This window comes from Miniopterus schreibersii (genome assembly GCF_964146895.1).
Source record: "Miniopterus schreibersii genome assembly, chromosome: 4".
Classification (NCBI taxonomy): domain Eukaryota; kingdom Metazoa; phylum Chordata; class Mammalia; order Chiroptera; family Miniopteridae; genus Miniopterus; species Miniopterus schreibersii.
The window spans coordinates 11,756,245-11,772,261 of NC_138105.1; the positions used below are offsets into that span (position 1 = coordinate 11,756,245).

The window sequence follows — 16,017 nt, forward strand, 5'->3', positions numbered from 1 at the left end:
GATCTTAATATCTTAGTTGATAAATAACCTAAAGTTTCCACTACTAAATTTCGAATGGGGGATATAAGAAACATACACACCAGGAGAAAAGTAACACGTGGGAATCGGAATGGCTGAGGGTGAGTGGTTTTGAGAGACAGACAAAGCGCAAAGATGGTAAAGAAGAGGTGACAGGAAAGGGACAGATTGTAATGGGAAGAGAGAGAGCGCGTGTGAGTAAAATGGGGAAGAAACGTAGACCATGAGGCAGACAGACACGGCAGAAGTGGGAAACGAGAGGCAGAACTATCAACAGAGAGAAGCTGAGAGGGGGAAGGCTCAGAGTTTCTGGCAAGCTCAGGGTAAATTTCCAGCACACTTGGGTTGTACTCTCAATTGTAAGTTATTCATTTTAAGGGAAGACTTATTTGCTTTCAGAGCTTAATTACTGTTCCGGCTTCTCTGTCTTATCAAGCTCCAGGCAGACTCAGTGGTCCTTGAGGGGTGGATTATCCACCTTGCAGGCCTTCGGACCCCTCACCTGTCTCACCAAAGGAAGGGTCTTCTTTCCCCTGCTGGTCCCAACACGCCTTAACTCTCGACCTGTTGTATCCCTCACTTGAGGCCTTTCTCAGACCTGTGGAGGAAACGTGTTTTGCATCCTGTCACAGCTCCTCACAGATATTATGAGCACTCGGTGACCGGGAGCAGGAGCTTTGGTAAGTCTCAACACAGTCTCCAGTTTATGGTCCCCATTTTACAGATGGGAGTGCTGTGACTTGGCTCAGGTCTAATCACATGCTCAAGGTCACAGGGGGACCAAGCTGGGAGAAACGCTACCTCCAGATCGCCAAGCAAACTGTGAACTAGCAGATTTTGGCGGGGTCACCTAGGAAGACATCGGGGTACTGAAACATTGCCTCGGGAAAACTGGGGAGCCTTGCACGTAAGGGACAAGGGAGCTCACTCTGAACCCTGCTCCCCAGTGACCGTGCCGGCAGCCAGAGCAGAAGGAAGTGAGCTCTGCGGGGGTAGGGTTCCCCTGGCGCGGGCGCCGAGCGCGCGCTTTCAACTTTCGTATTTATCTTACAGTAGAGGAAATGGGAACTCAGAGAGGGTAACCAACTTGCCCAAGGTCACCCAGGAGCCAGCAGCGAGCCCGGGACGGCGCTCGCTCCGGGAAGACGCAGGCCGGCCAGCCCCAGGGGTGAGAGGGGGGGTCCTTCCCGCCCGCACGGCGCCCACCGCCGCGTGCGCGCGCCCCCGGTGGGGCCGGAGCCGGGGCGCACGGGCTGCGCGCAGTCGGGTCCCCCGGGCCAGGCCGGGCCGGCCGGGGCGGGGGTCGTGCCGCGCGCAGCCCGGGCCGCGCCGGAGCCGGGCGGCCTCGCCGCGCGGGGGCTGGAGCCTGGAGCCGGCACCCGAGGGGGCGGCGGGGAGGGCGCAGCGGCGCCGGGAGCGCGGCGGCGGCGGCGGCGGCGGCAGCGGCGGCGGCGGCAGCTCGGCTCGGCGGCTGGGTGGCCGCTCGGGTCGGCCAGGGCGCCTCGCTCCGTCGCCTCGGGCAGCGGGTACGTGCGGCCGGGGCGCGGGGGTCGGGAGCCGGGAGCCCACGTGCGCCGGTGGGGACGCGGCGGGGGCGGGGAGGCGCGGCCGGCGCGGGGCTCGGGGGCCCGGACCCCAGAGCCGGGCTGTGCCGCAGGGCTGCTGGGCTGCGCGGCCGCTCGGGGGCAGGGGGCTGGCTGCGGGCGCGGACCCCCTGCAGCCGCCAACGTGGGACCCTGCCGGGCGGGGCCGTGCCGGCGCTCCCGTGCGTGAGGACCGGTGGAACTGCTTGTGTGCTCCCTGACTCCGGGAGCTGTGTGTGTAAGGGTGTGTGTGAATGAAGGGGGGCAGAGGGAGGGAGAGGGGGGGACACGGGCTGGGCATCCATAGCGTGTGGAACCCGAGGCGTGTGGGCTGTGCGTGGTCCTGGGTGCGTAAGGAGAGAGGCACCCCAACTGTGCGGGTGCGTGTGACACGCATGTCCTGAGAGTCTGCGGGCTGTGTGAGTGGCCCGACTGTGTGGGCGCTGCTGCATGGAGGCGTCCTGCAGTTGTCATTGGCAGAATCCTAGCCCAGTTTAGGGCGCGTTTCCCCTGGGCTCATCCCCGAGTGCAGACGGTGCTGCCGGCTGCCTGCGAGCGGGGGCCGGCAGAGGGGGGGAGTCGGGGGACCCGCTCCTCTTCCTAGACACCGGTGTTCAGGAAAAATGTGGGCTTGGTGTTTCTTTTAGTCTCATTAAAATGCACAAAAATGTTCCTTGGGGCGCAGATTTGGCATGAGCCCAAGGCGCCTTGTGATGGAGAGACACAGGCAAGTTTGGCCTCTTTGTCTTGATGTGGCTGGGGCGACCCCCCAGGTCATAAAGCTGTGGGTGACCCTGGGGGGGGGTGCTTGCCGGGTCCCCTGTGTGGAGCTTCAGCATCCGTGATGTGTGCTGCCCGGGAGCGCAGGTGTTGAATGAAAAGGACACCGGTGATGGATGTGGTGCCCTAGACCCAAGGAACAAGTCAGGACAAGCTGCGCGACGCTTGGAGCTCGCGAGTTCTAGAAAGTGATGAGTGTGGGGAAAATATTAAAGAGCAACGAGGGTTTGTTCAGCGTTCTCCAGTCATCTTTTAATCTTATCTGTATTTTTCTCATGCGCCCTAACCCTAAATTAATTCTCTCTCGTGTTTGCATCATTTCCCTCCACGGGAAACATCTTTATTATAAATTTTATTAGGCAGCTGAGCGGGCCGTCATTTAACTGCATCACATCAGAGCTAGCAGGAGCCTCCGGAGGTCCCCGGGCCCAAGGGGAGGCGAGGCTTTTGGAATCTCTGAGTTATCTGGATCTTACTCCTGAAGCCTGTCCTTCTGGGGGCCACAACTGCCTCCTAACCCACAAATTAAAGGTGTTTTATTCTACTTGAGTCTCGCTGGGCCTTCCTGACACTGCTCATCCCCTCATCTTCCTCCCCACAGAGCAGCACCTGAAACCCAGCCCCAGCAACCTACTGCCCCAAAGTCCCTCCTGTTCCCCCGTCCGCTGTTGAACCACCGGCCTCCTCACGTCACCTCACTGGGAACTGGGCACCTTTTAATTTCTCCTCTCCTTTCGTCAGGAGACATCACAGTTTAATAGGCAGGTTTTATTTTTTTTCCCTCAGTATCTCTTGAATTTTTTTTTTCTTTCAATCCTTACCAGAGGGTGTTTTTTCCATTGCTTTTCAGAGAGAGGGGAAGGGAAAGAGAGAGAGAATCATCAATGTGAGAATCACTGATTGATTGGATGCCTCCCACCCGTGCCCCGACCGGGGCTGGGGTCCAGCCTGCAACCCAGCCAAACCAGCTAGGGTGAATATATATATATATGTATGTATGTGTGTGTGTATATATATATATTAAAGTTCCTGCTGCCACCACCTTATCAGGTGAAACCTATATTCAGGGATTTCCAGAAATAGGAACAGAGATAGACTGTGGTGGTTGGAAAACATGCAAAGCAAATGCACAAAGAGGAGATCCCTGATATTGTCACCGTCTGACTAATAAGTTAAATACATATTTGGGAAGAATCTGCACCTTTTGATGGTTGTAGCATTCTGTGACCTAGGTGAAGTCTCTCGGCCTTTCTAAAGCTCAGTTTCTTCATTTGTGAAATGTGATGAAGGATTTCAACTCAAACCTAGTTGCTAGCCCTGGCCTGTGTGGCTCAGTGGGTGGAGCATCGGCCAACACGCTGAAGGGTCTTGGTTTCCCGTACCTGGGTTGCGTCGGGGAGAGCTTGGAGGCAACCAATTGATGTGTCTCTCTCACATCGATGTTTCTCTCTCTCTCCGGCTCTCTCTTTCTCCCCCCTTCCCTCCCTTCCACTCTCTCTAAAAATCAATGGAAAAAATATCCTTCCTGAGAATTAACAAACAAACAAACAAACAAAACCCAAACCTAGTTGCTAGATCATTTCTAAGGGTTCTTCCAGTTTTAGAAATCTTTAATTGTTATTGATGTTCTTTGTTTTAGCAAGAGATTAGCCAAAGAACATATATGAATATATGCACATGAACACTGACAACAATGTGGCAAAGGCTGGGTGAAGGGAGATAAAGAGGGTGATAGGGGACATCTGTAACAGTGTCAATAATAAAAAAAATAAAATTTAAGAAAAGAAACATCTCTCCTAAAGCCTTAGGGTTACCTTCTAATATCTAACCATCTTTTTCAAAAATTCCTTGTGTCTTTTGGGAAAGGAAATAGGCACACACTGCTGGTCCCCACCTCCAGAGTTTCTGACTCAACGCTTCTGGGTTCGGTCTTAGAACTTATATTTCTAACAGATTCTCAGGTGATGCTAATGCTGCTGGTCCAGGGACCAAAGTTTGAGAACCACATGGTTAAGACCTAAATAAATAAAGCTCACAACTTGAGCTTATTTTTAAATGAAAAGAGATCTTATTTTGAAGATAATTGAGCATTTGGATTTATGAGAAACAATTGATAGAGCAAGACTGAAAAACAATAAATGCCAAGAACTAGTTGACATCTCTCAGTTGCCTCTCACGTTGAATTTTAGAAAAACCTTTGCTGTTTCTGCTTTGAATTAATGCTGATCTTAGATCTTTCCATGCTCTGTATCTCTGCCCACTCCCACTGTTACTTCAATCTGAAAGATAAAATAGCTCATTAATCACAAGATACTCCAAATAAAAAGTCCTTTAATATCTTGTCTACTGCCCCATAAATTCCAACCAGCCCCTTAAGAAAGGTATGTTATCTGTCCATCCAGCTTTTGTTTCCTATGTAGCTGCTTTGTATTTCTTTTTTTCCAAAGCAATAAATATTAGCACCATAAAGAAACCTCACAGAAACCCAAATCAGACATTTATGTGTAACTGATTAAATTTTTAAAATTTTAATCTGAAGAAGTTTCTTTTAAAACCAAATTTTAAACTCATTCAACCCCTCCTCCTCTTTAAACATTTTTTAAAAAATAGATTTTATTTTTTACAGCTGGGAAATTTAGCTTCACAGTAAAATTTACCAGAATACAGAGTTCTCATGTACCTCCTGCTCCAATACCTCACGCAAAGCCTCCCTTACCACCAACAGCCTGCACTGCAGTGGCACATTTCTCACAATCAATGAACCTACACTGACACGTTAATATCACTCTTACGTCCACAGCCTACATTAGGATTCACTCTTGGTGTCCTATGTGCTTAGGCAAATGTGTAATGACATGTACCATCATTATAGTATCCTACAGAATAATTTCTGCCTTAAAAATCCTCTGTTCTTCATCTATTTATCAGTCCTTCTTTTCTAACTCCTGGAACTCACTGATCTTTTTACTGTTTTCATGATATTTGCCTTTTCCAGATGTCACATAGTTGAGATCATACAGTTAACAGCCTTTTCAGACTGGCTTTTTTCAGTTAGTAGTATGCATTTAAGATTTTTCCACATCTCTTCATGGCTTAATAGCCCATTTACTTTAGTGTGGAATAATAGCCTATTGTCCGAATGTACTATATGGTTTATCCATTTATCTGCTGAAGGACATCTTGGCTGCTTCTGAGTTCTGGCAACCCATCTTCCCCGGTGCTCATCTTCCAGATCACCTGACATACATCATCAAACTGCCTGACATCTGACTGGTAACTGTCCTGGACCCATCCTAGGGCCAGGAATGCAGAATTTACTATTCTCAAGATTATACTTTTACTCTGTGAACTCTTAACTTTTCTTTCTTCTTTAGAACACTTCTGGGCTAGTTGTGTTTGCTGTTTGCAGACCTTAGGACCCTTGAATGAATCTATCATGTGTTTCTAGCCAAAGCCTCCAGATTGCTTTTGAGTTCATTCAACAGCTGCTGTAGGCGTCCATGTAGAGGTTTTTGTGTGGACATTATTTTCAATTTGAGTAAATACCAAGGAGTGCAATTGCTGTATCCTATGAAGAGTATGTTTAGTTTTGCAATAAACTGCCAAACTGTCTTCCCAAGTGGCTGCAAAATTTTGCATTCCCACCAGCAATGAATGAGAGTTTCTGCTGCTCCACACCCTCCACAGCATTTGTTGTTATCAGTGTTCTGGGTTTTTGCCATTCTAATAGGCATGTAGTGGTATCATATTATGACTTTAATTTCCATTTCTCTAGTGGCATATCATGTTATTGCTGGATTTTTATGTTTTCATCTAGTCTGAAAACCCTCTTAAAAATTTAATTGTGGTAAAATACACATAACATAGAATTTATCATCTTAACCATTTTTAAGTGTAGAGTTGTGTCAAGTACATTCACAATGTGGTACAACCAATCTCCAGAACTTTTTCATCTTGCAAAACTAAAAGTCTATGTCCATGAAACAACAACTGCTAATCTCCCTTTCTCCACAGTCCCTGGCAACCACCATTTTACTTTCTGTTTCTATAAATGTGACTGTTTTAGATACTTCATATAAATGGAGTCATACAGTATTTTTTTATGACTGGATTGTTTTGAAGGGAAGCAAAATTTGTCAGCCCAAAATATGCCTCTTTGAGATATTGATTATTTTAGCCTGATTAATTTTTTTAACCAATTTGTACTTCTTAATCCCTTCACCCTTTTCACCCATCTCCCCAGACCTCCTCCCCCATCTGACAACCTTCAAAATGTTCTCTGCATCTATGAGTCTGTTTCTGTTCCTCTTGTTCATTTAATTTGTTTGTTAGATTCAGTTGTTGATAGACATGTATTTATTGCCACTTTATTGTTCATATTTTTTATCTTGTTTTCTTCTTAAAGAAGACCCTTTAACATTTCATGTAATACTGGTCTGGTGGTGATGAACTACTTTAGCTTTCTCTTGTCCGGGAAGCTCTTTACCTGACCTTCAGTTCTAAATGATGGCTTTGCTGGGTAGAGTAATCTTGGTTGTAGGTTCTTGCTTTTCATCACTTTGAATATTTCTTGCCACTCCCTTCTGGCCTGCAAGGTTTCTGTTGAGAAATCAGCTGACAGTCGTATGGGTGCTCCCTTGTAGGTAACTAATTGTTTTTCTCTTGCTGCTTTTAAGATTCTGTCTTTGTCTTTAAACTTTGGCATTTTAATTTGGATGTGTCTTGATGTGGGCCGTTTTGGGTTCCTCTTGTTTGGGACTCTCTACATTTCTGGACTTGTATGTAAATTCCTTCATCAGGTTAGGGAAGTTTTCTGTCATTGTTTTTTCAGATAGGTTTTCAATTTCCTGTTCTCTCTCCTTTCTTTCTGGCACCCCTCCCACGATGGAATGTCAGTGCTCTTGAAGTTGTCCCAGAGGCTCCTTACACTATCCTCATTTTTATGGATTCTTTTTGTCCTTTTGCTGTTTTGATTGGGTATTTTCTGCTTCCTTATATTCTAAATTGCTGATTTGATCCTTGGCTTCCTCTATTCTATGGTTGATTCCCTGTAAATTATTCTTCATTTCAGTTAGTGTAGCCTTCATTTCTGGCTGGTTCTTTTTTATGGTTTCCATGTCCTTTTTTATGCTGTTGATGTTCTCACTAAGTTCACTGAGCATCCTAATAACCAGTGCTTTGAACTCTGCATCTAGTACATTGCTTGTCTCCATTTTGTTTTGTTCTTTTTCTGGAGTTTTGTTCTGTTCCTGCATTTGGGAAGTTTTTCTTGGGTGTGTCTGTGTTTTGTCTCCTCATTTTGACCACCTCCCTGTGTTTGTTTCTATGTATTGAGTAGAGCTGCTACATCTCCTGCACTTGGCAGAGTGGCCTTATATAGTAGATGTTCTGTAGTGTCCAGCACACAGCTTCTCCGATCACCCAAGCTGGGCTCTCCAGGTGTAGCCCTCCCCCACTGTGTGGGCTGTGTACACCCTCCTGTTGTAGGTGAGCCTTGATTGCTGTTGGCAACTCAATGGGAGGGATTTAACCCCAGGCCAGTCAGCTGCAAGGATTGGTTGCGACCACCGACGATTGTGGAGGATCTGCTGTGCAGGGGCTGACCCCATGGAGCAGGACTTAGTGCAGTGGGGCTCTAGTGCCCATGAGTCCTCCCCTTGAGCGTGTCACTTGTGGTCACTTGTGGAGGTGGTTGGGTGTTGCTTCGATGTGGTCTGAAGCTGTCCACCAGCTGCGCTGGCTCTGGAGCCTCCTACAAGGTGCAGGCCAAGGTCAGCAACCACCTGTGTTCTGCCTGGGGCATCCCGGGATGAGCTACAGAGCGATCTGCAGATGGCACCTACTTGTGCTGGGCTTGGAGGTGCTCCAGTGAGGCCAAGCTGTGAACCAAGGCTGGCTGCCGCTAGTGCTGGGCCTGGGGCCACTTAGCGAGAGGTATGGGGCACACTGAGGCGGGATGATGCTTGTTTGAGAGATTTTAGGAAAGTGTCCTCTTCTTTTTTTAAAAAAAATATGACTTCATATTTTTTTAAATATGATTTTTTAAATTGATTTCAGAGAGAGGAAGGGAAAGGGAGAGAGAGAGAGAGAGATCAGTGATGAGAGAAAGTCATTGATCAGCTGCTTCCTGCACGCCCCCCACTGGGGATCAAGCCTGAAACTGGGGCAAGTGCACCGACTGCGAATCGAACCGTGATCTCCTGGTTCATGGATCAATGCTCAATCACTGAGCCATGCCCCTGGCCCTTCTTCTTGACTGTCAGGATCTGTTTCTTTTTGCATGACCACACATCCTCCACAGAAACAAAGGGACTCCAAGTACTTACTCAGAAAGATCTAGAGGTTTTGAAACTGAGATGCAGTTTAAATGTTCATTATTTGCTATGTATACACCTGGTCTTCTTTGATTTTTATATCAATTTCTGAGAGAAGAGGTGTTTTTCTCCTTTACAACTGAGAAAACCAAGGCCTGGAAACTTTAGAAAAACTCTTGTATTAGTTAGAAGGTTAATTATCTTAGTAAATATGTATTTTTTATTACACATAATAAAAGTCAATACTGCCTTGCGTAAGCAAAAATTGGAATTTATTGACAAGATAATGGGGCTTTTGTTATGGATTCAAGCAACTAGACATCAGGCCATTTCCAAAGAACTCAGTTTCAGGAATTCATGATCATCTTTACCCAATTTCTCTGTCCTGAAGATGACAACATTCCCAGGAGTCTGTGTTTTGGTTCAAATTTTCAAGAAAGGAAACCTGATTGGCCCAATCATTTATGGCCAAGAGGTCATAGCAGAAGCATGATTGCCATGGGGCTCACTTTGTAGTTGTTGATATTCTCAGTACAGATGCCCGAGCGGACACTTGAATGAAAGTCTCCCGTTGTCACACAACTAGTATGGCAGAGACAGGATCTGATCTCAGGTTTGACTCCAAATCCAGTGCTTTCTCCTACCAAAGGGGTGGCGGATAGAGAAGCACATTCATTTGGCCTGTAATCAAGGTAACCTGCCTTTCTTCGCAAGCTCCCCCGTGTTAAGCATCGCTTGCATACGGTCCTCCTGCCTCGGCCTGTGCTTACCTCGTGGTTTCTGATGCCTCTATGGCTGCGTCCTTGCTCCTCTCTGTCCATGTGGTCTCTGCGCCGTGTGGCCTGGCCTCTCATTCTGCTCATGCAGGTCATGTCTCTGGCTTACCTGGCAAACTCCCGACTCCCCGCATCAGAGCTGAAGGGATCTATTATTTTTGTCCCATCTGTACAGTAAGTAACCGTTGGCCATTTATGCCAAGCACTTACGGTGAGCATCGCTGAAAGCTCTGTATCTCATCGAACTCTTCTAACGAACACGTTGTGGCCATTTTTTGGTTTATTTTCCTAACATTTTAATGTAAAAAAAAACCTTTCAGGAAAGACGTTGACAGAATCGTGTAGTGAGCACACATATATACTCACTAGGTAAAGTCTACAGTGAACATTTTACTCACTTGTTTTTTTATCATATTTCTATCTGTCGACCTCTCTATCCAGTCATCAGTCCATTTTTGGATGGTTTCAAAGTCATTTGGATTCTTATTTTCATTTTTGTAATTGGGAAACTGAGACCAAGATGATTGATATGACTTGCCCAAGGCCACCACCCCGTGAGGTGATTGAACTGGGATTTAACACTGCAGCCTGACACCCCAGATGGATTACTTTTTATTATCTGCCAAGCAGGGAAGAGGCTTACTCAGGGTCAGTTAGTGGCAGGGCAGCCCCAGGTTATTTGATTCTCAAGCTCCTAAAATTCCCATTGATGAATAGTCCACTTTCCAACTAGAAGTAGTATTTCCCTTGCTCCACAAAGATCTGCAGATTTGGAGCTTTACAACCTACCCCAAATCTCTGGGAAATCTGATTTTTGACATAGATGATTTTACAAAACTAATATACTCTGTATTCCATTTCGACATTTAAAAATAATTTATGGAAATGACAGGCTGGGAAATTACCACTTGAGATAACGTTTCCTAAGTTCACGGGACTTTCACATATGCTATCTTATTTGAGCTTTGTGAGGAGTAGCAGATCTGCAAGACAGGTGGGCTGGGTACCTCAACCACATTGAACAGCTTGAGACCTGGGGCTCACAGAAGCGAAATGGGGAACTCAGGGTCACATGGTGCTAAGAGCAAATTTGGTCTTGGTAAAAGAAAAAGAAAAAGTATCCTCTTTCAAGTACCCGTAGACATTCTGTAGATTTTGAGGAGCTACAGGAATATCTAGGTAATAAAATTGCACTGGGACATTTGAGAGAGGAGACTACTGAGATCTGGATCCTTTATGGGATAACTTAGTGGTTAAAGGTCTGGACTCCGAAGTCACTTCTGGGATGGCCTCAGACAGTGTCTCCTTCCTGTGCCTCAGTTTCTTCATTCATGAAGTGGGGGCAATTGCAGTACTCCTTCATAGCGTCATGCGCAGGTGACATGAGGTGACACATGTGAAAAGTCTGGTAATTGGCATGTGTGCCACAAATACATACCAGTTATAGAAATGTGTCATTAGTCCCCTTCTGCCTCCTCCCCAGGAGCCTCCTCTTGTGTGTTAATCAGGTCGCTGTGCAATCTGGGGTATAGTTCTATCTTGTTTCTGAGGGGGCTGTTTTGGGAACTATCAAGAGATTGTGGGCAGCAGCCTTTTGGGGTCAACATCTTCTTAGTCCAGTGAAGCTGCAGACTCTGCTCCAGAATTTCCATCTATGCCGTAAATAGCCCACGTCCTGCGAGATTGCCCTGGGGTGCTCAGTTAGATGTGATCATCAGCGCAGGATATCTGAAGTAGAGAGCTCTATGTAAACTGTTTGTGATCCAGGAGGCTCAGAAGAAAGAGAAAAGAGTGTGGGCAGAAGAGGTAAGACGCTCGCAGAGACTCTTCCCTTGGATGCTCAGCAAGTACTGGAATCCAGGCCTTCCAGCTGCTGAAGCATTCACACAGCTGTGGAAAAGCCGCCAAGGAGGGTTTCAGAAGGGTGCGTCCACCTGGCTGAATTGCACTCCATTCTTGCCTGGTTCCCAAACTGCTCTCCAAGACTCATTTGTACCAGAATCAATGGGACATTATTTGTTAATGCAGACCCCTGGACCTGCTGATCCAGAGGTGCTTTGAGTGAGGCGCCCGGATCTGCAGTTTTGTGACTTTTGGGTGTTCTAATGTTTGAGAAGCACTGCTGTCTGTAGCCGAATTATGCAAGGTTCAAAACTTTGAAGACTTAATTTAGATGGAATGTAAATTTTGGTTTGACCTGCTCCCAATTCCAGACCTCTGAAATCAGTGGTGACAAAATCCGTTGGGCATTCGGAGGCTCAGCTTTCAGGGGCCTCCTCTACAGAGAAGAGGAATGATTTCTAAAGCCACATCCCAGGTCAGGGATCAGCCCCCAGGTGCACAGCTGCCTTCGAGGAGAAGCAGAGTGGAAAGCATCCAGCCTCCGTGACTGGGGCACTGCCCAGCTGGAGACCACTTGTGACAACAGCTGGCCAACATTATACTGTGAACTCACTGGGCACCTGCTTTGGGTACTCACTTTCACTGAGTTTTTGCAATAACCTTGTGAGGTTAGAATTATGCTTATCCCATTATACAGATGAGGCCACTGAGGCCAAAAAAGTAAATAATTTGTCCAAGGGCATACTGTTAATTGATAGACCTGGGGCTGATTCCAAGGCTGTGCTTTGAATCGGGGGCTGGCAAATTTTTTGACCAGATGCTTGATTTTCTATGGCAGGGAAGCTAAGTTTTTACATATTTAAATTGTAGGAAAATATCAAAAGAAGAAGAATATTTCGTGACAAGTGAAAATTATATGAAGTTCAAATTCGGTGTCCATAAATACATTTTATTGGAAACCAGCCATGCTATCTCATTCGAGTATTGTCTGTGGCTGTTTGCTCACTGGGGAGTAGGTCGGCTAGTGACCTTATGCCCTGACAGGCCTAAAATATTTGCTAAATGGCCCTTTGCAGAAAAAGGTGTGTTAACTTCTGCCTTAACCACAATGGCAGGGTTTCCCAAACTTCAGTCATTTGCACACTTCCTTTGTGATTCTTGCCATCGCCTCGTGCCATCAAGAGCATGATCTACATAGCACTTTTCTTTAGATTGGCGAGTTTCCCTTAAGTAAACTTTATTTTCCAAAGAAGTGGAAACCGGTACCTACTACAAGAAAAAGAAGATAAACAAATGCAAAACAGTGCCTCGGATTTTAGCTGAAGAGTCGGAGCAGAGATGTCGCTGCTCCTCTCGGCTCCTGCAGATGCCCGACCATTTCTGTGTGGGCCACGCTGACCCCGGTGTGGAACCCGAGCCGCTTTCGGAAGGAGGCCCTCGGCCCCCTGGAGTCAGCTCTGCTCACAGCACAGTCAGCAGGAGGGGCCTGGCAACCTGTGTCCTTAACCAACGAATGACAGGCGTGGGAGCATCAGCACCCCAGGTCCCCCCACTTGTCCAGGATAATCCTGAGGCATATGTTTGCCACGGTTTCTCAGTGTTCCCCTGCGGGATTAAGCTTCGGTGGCTCGAGCACACACCCCTCATTGGCTGCCTTTCATTGCCCCCTCTGCCCCTGTACCTGCTCCTACCAGATAAACCATGCATTTAACCCCCCCCCCAGATCTGCTTCTTGGGGTGACACCAGGTAGACAATAGTGTTTCTCACAAAAGACTGTGAGCATGAGACCTGTTCTTTATTATCAAACAGAGATTAGCCGATATCAGGAAGGTGCCTAAGATAAGCTAACACTTATGTGAGTCCCTTTCTTCATTGTAAATAACTGATTAAAATAGAAAATGACCCCTAAGATGAGGTCGTACTTAGTGCTTCATCCACCCACTGCCTGATAGCATCTGCTCTCTTCAGTGTCGGGAAACCACCGCCGGCAAATGACATTGTACCCTCAAGAGTGGTCCCCAGACCAGCAGCACCAGCCATACCTGGGAACCTCTTAGAAATGCACGTTCTCCTCTCTGAACCTCAAGAATCAGAAACTGGGGGGCGGGGCCAGCCCTTGTGTTTTAACAGGCGGGGGGGGGGGGGAATCCTTATGCTGGCTGAAACTTCAGAGCCTCTGCTGTCACCCCATTCCTGGATGTCACCAGAACTCGGAATCCTCCCAGACTTGCTTCCTCCCCTCAGACGTGACTGTTGGCTCCCCCGCTTCTTTCTGAGCCTCCCACTGAGGGGGACCTTGTTGCTTGCCAAGGCCCACAGGTCAATAACTGGACGGCTCTCCTCGTGGTTGACCTTCATCGTGGGTCTCACACTCTTGAGACACTCCTCTCTCCTTCGGAGACACAGAGACAAGGCTAATTCCTTCTCTAATGATCAACTAGAGCTTTCAGACTGGGTCCTGCTGTCATTGTCAGATACTGATCGTGCACTGTGTCTCTTTCTTCAAAGAACCTGAGGCCAAATTTAGAGTAAGACATCAATCCCCAGAAAAGCCAATCTATAAACACATACCTCCGGAATCTTCTCTTTTTCTTTGTTATTTTGAAAACAGTTAAAAGCCACTTTGCATCCTAATTGTACATATCAGCCTCTTGGTCCCTTAAGTGTGACTGAGTTGGCCTCTGTATGGATTTTCAGTTATGGAAATAAAATGGCTAGAAGCTTTTCATTTAGGACTAAATCTTTCTAGATGATTTAGCGACACTGGCATTTTGATGACCAGCTATAGAAAGAGACACTTGCCAATGAAGGTCCAGTTCCTGGAACACGGGATCTTCCTTTTTCTTTTGTTTTTTTAAATGGCATATGTATGTTTTCACTTGTGCACTACCATTTTGATGTTTGGTTAAATAAATAATATGATTTTTTTCAGGACTAATTTACAAAGAGAAATTCTTTTAAAGCATGTATATCAACTGATTAGGTATCAACCTAAAATTAAGAAGCCAGAATGAGGGGCAGTAAGCTTTTATTCAGTATCAAAGAATTGCAACTCAGGGAGCACAGGTTCAGGCAGAAACCCAAGTAGTGTCCCGATTACAGGGCAAAGGCAGGCGTTTTATGAGAAAAGGAAGAAATCATTACATAAAAAAGAAAAATTCCAATAGGTGCTGATAAGCTGAGCTCCTCTTGGCTCTGTGCGACTGGTTACTGGTTCTATCTTTAGATAAAGAGTCCGTAATTATCCATCCTTGTGGTCAGGATGTCCAGTTTCGTGATGGCTTTATAGAAAATTGTAAAACAATGTTGGTTTGTCCCAGTCCGAAGGTGTGGCCCAGTTCAATCAGTCTTGTTGAGGTAAGGATGTCGAAACCTGTAGAGAATTTTTATAAAAATTTATTTACTCCAAATAGGCTATGCCTGGAAGCAAGATCTTGATGGACTGAGACAAGTGCTTCTTAGAATGACAGTCTGCAGCTTCTTTTATGCATTTAGAATTAAGGAAGGGACATAAGAAAGATTACGTGAAGGTGGGAGGAAGTAAAACTAGGGTTGGATTACTGGATAGTTAAGGTTTTGTGCCCTCTTGAGGGTGGTTTCTTTCCTGAGGGGTCTGAAAAGAGGCATTTTGAAGGTGTGTTAACCTAGAGGTCCAGAAACAATGGACAGGACTCGCTTAAGGTAAAGATAAACCTTTTTACTAAAGAAGTTATATGCCCGGGGTGTGACTACCCATCATGACCAACCTAGTTAGGAATTTGTGATCAGATCACCCTGTGAGGTTACTTTTTGTAGAACCCCTTGCTTGTTCAGTCTAAAGGTTCAAGGAGCAAGACATACAAGGCAGTTCCTCTGCAGTGGAAGCTCCAGCCCCATTTTGAAATGGCTCCATTTATGTCATTTTTCACAGAGGTAACAAAAAAATTGCTGAGACAGCACCCTACAGTTGCCAGATATTTTCCAGAAAATGAAAAGTCCAAGTAAATAGCCCAGGAGAAGAGTTTTTTTCTTCCATTTAGTGAGAATTTGCACAGTTGTAAATTTGCAGATGATCTAAGGGTTGCTTTCACAGTGAAGTTTACAAGGAAACCTTGATCGCCATGGATGTGGAAGACTGTTCGGGGTTGTTTGCGTGTTTGATCCCAGTGAGATTGTGTGTTTTTGTGCATGTGGCCAGTGGTGGGTTAGAGCGATGAGGTAACTTGGGGAAGTTGAACTCGTATCACATACCTGGCCTTATCGGATCACACATTGCACTGCTCTTATTTTTGTCTCACTAGTTCAGAAAGGTCAGCGATCATGGCCGTTTGAGACAGTACATGTGAATTGAGCATGTATCTGTTTTTAAAACTGGAAAATGATTCAGAACACTTTGGATTTTTACCCTCTGGGGATATAAGAGGTAGAAATAACATGGACTATCACAGTCCTACAATTTTAGCATTGGAAGAAGCCCCCGCGGTCACCAAAATCACAGTTCTCATTTAGATAGACATCCTTACACAGCTACCCCCATGCTGCTAGGCCCCTCCAATGATGAAAAACTTACCTGTTTGAAATTTCCTTTAAGTTCTGTGAAGCTGTCATTGAAATTTCTTCCTTTGCTCACCCTGCCCAACACCCCCGAGCCGAGTCCATTCCACAGTTGGGGAAGTTGAGACCCAGGTTGGTGAACAGACTTGTGAGAGGGAGCAGAATTCTCC

The 16,017-nt window shown here is 46.3% G+C and overlaps 1 protein-coding gene across 1 annotated transcript in view; it reads left to right on the forward strand.

Moving 5' to 3' along the window:
- The first annotated feature begins 1,447 nt into the window (after positions 1–1,447).
- Positions 1,448–16,017, forward strand: part of HTR4 (5-hydroxytryptamine receptor 4) — a 121,479-nt gene continuing 106,909 nt past the window's right edge. The window contains exon 1 of the mRNA XM_081134729.1: positions 1,448–1,544. The gene's annotated coding sequence lies outside the window, so the exon portion shown is untranslated. The remainder of the gene's footprint in view (positions 1,545–16,017) is intronic.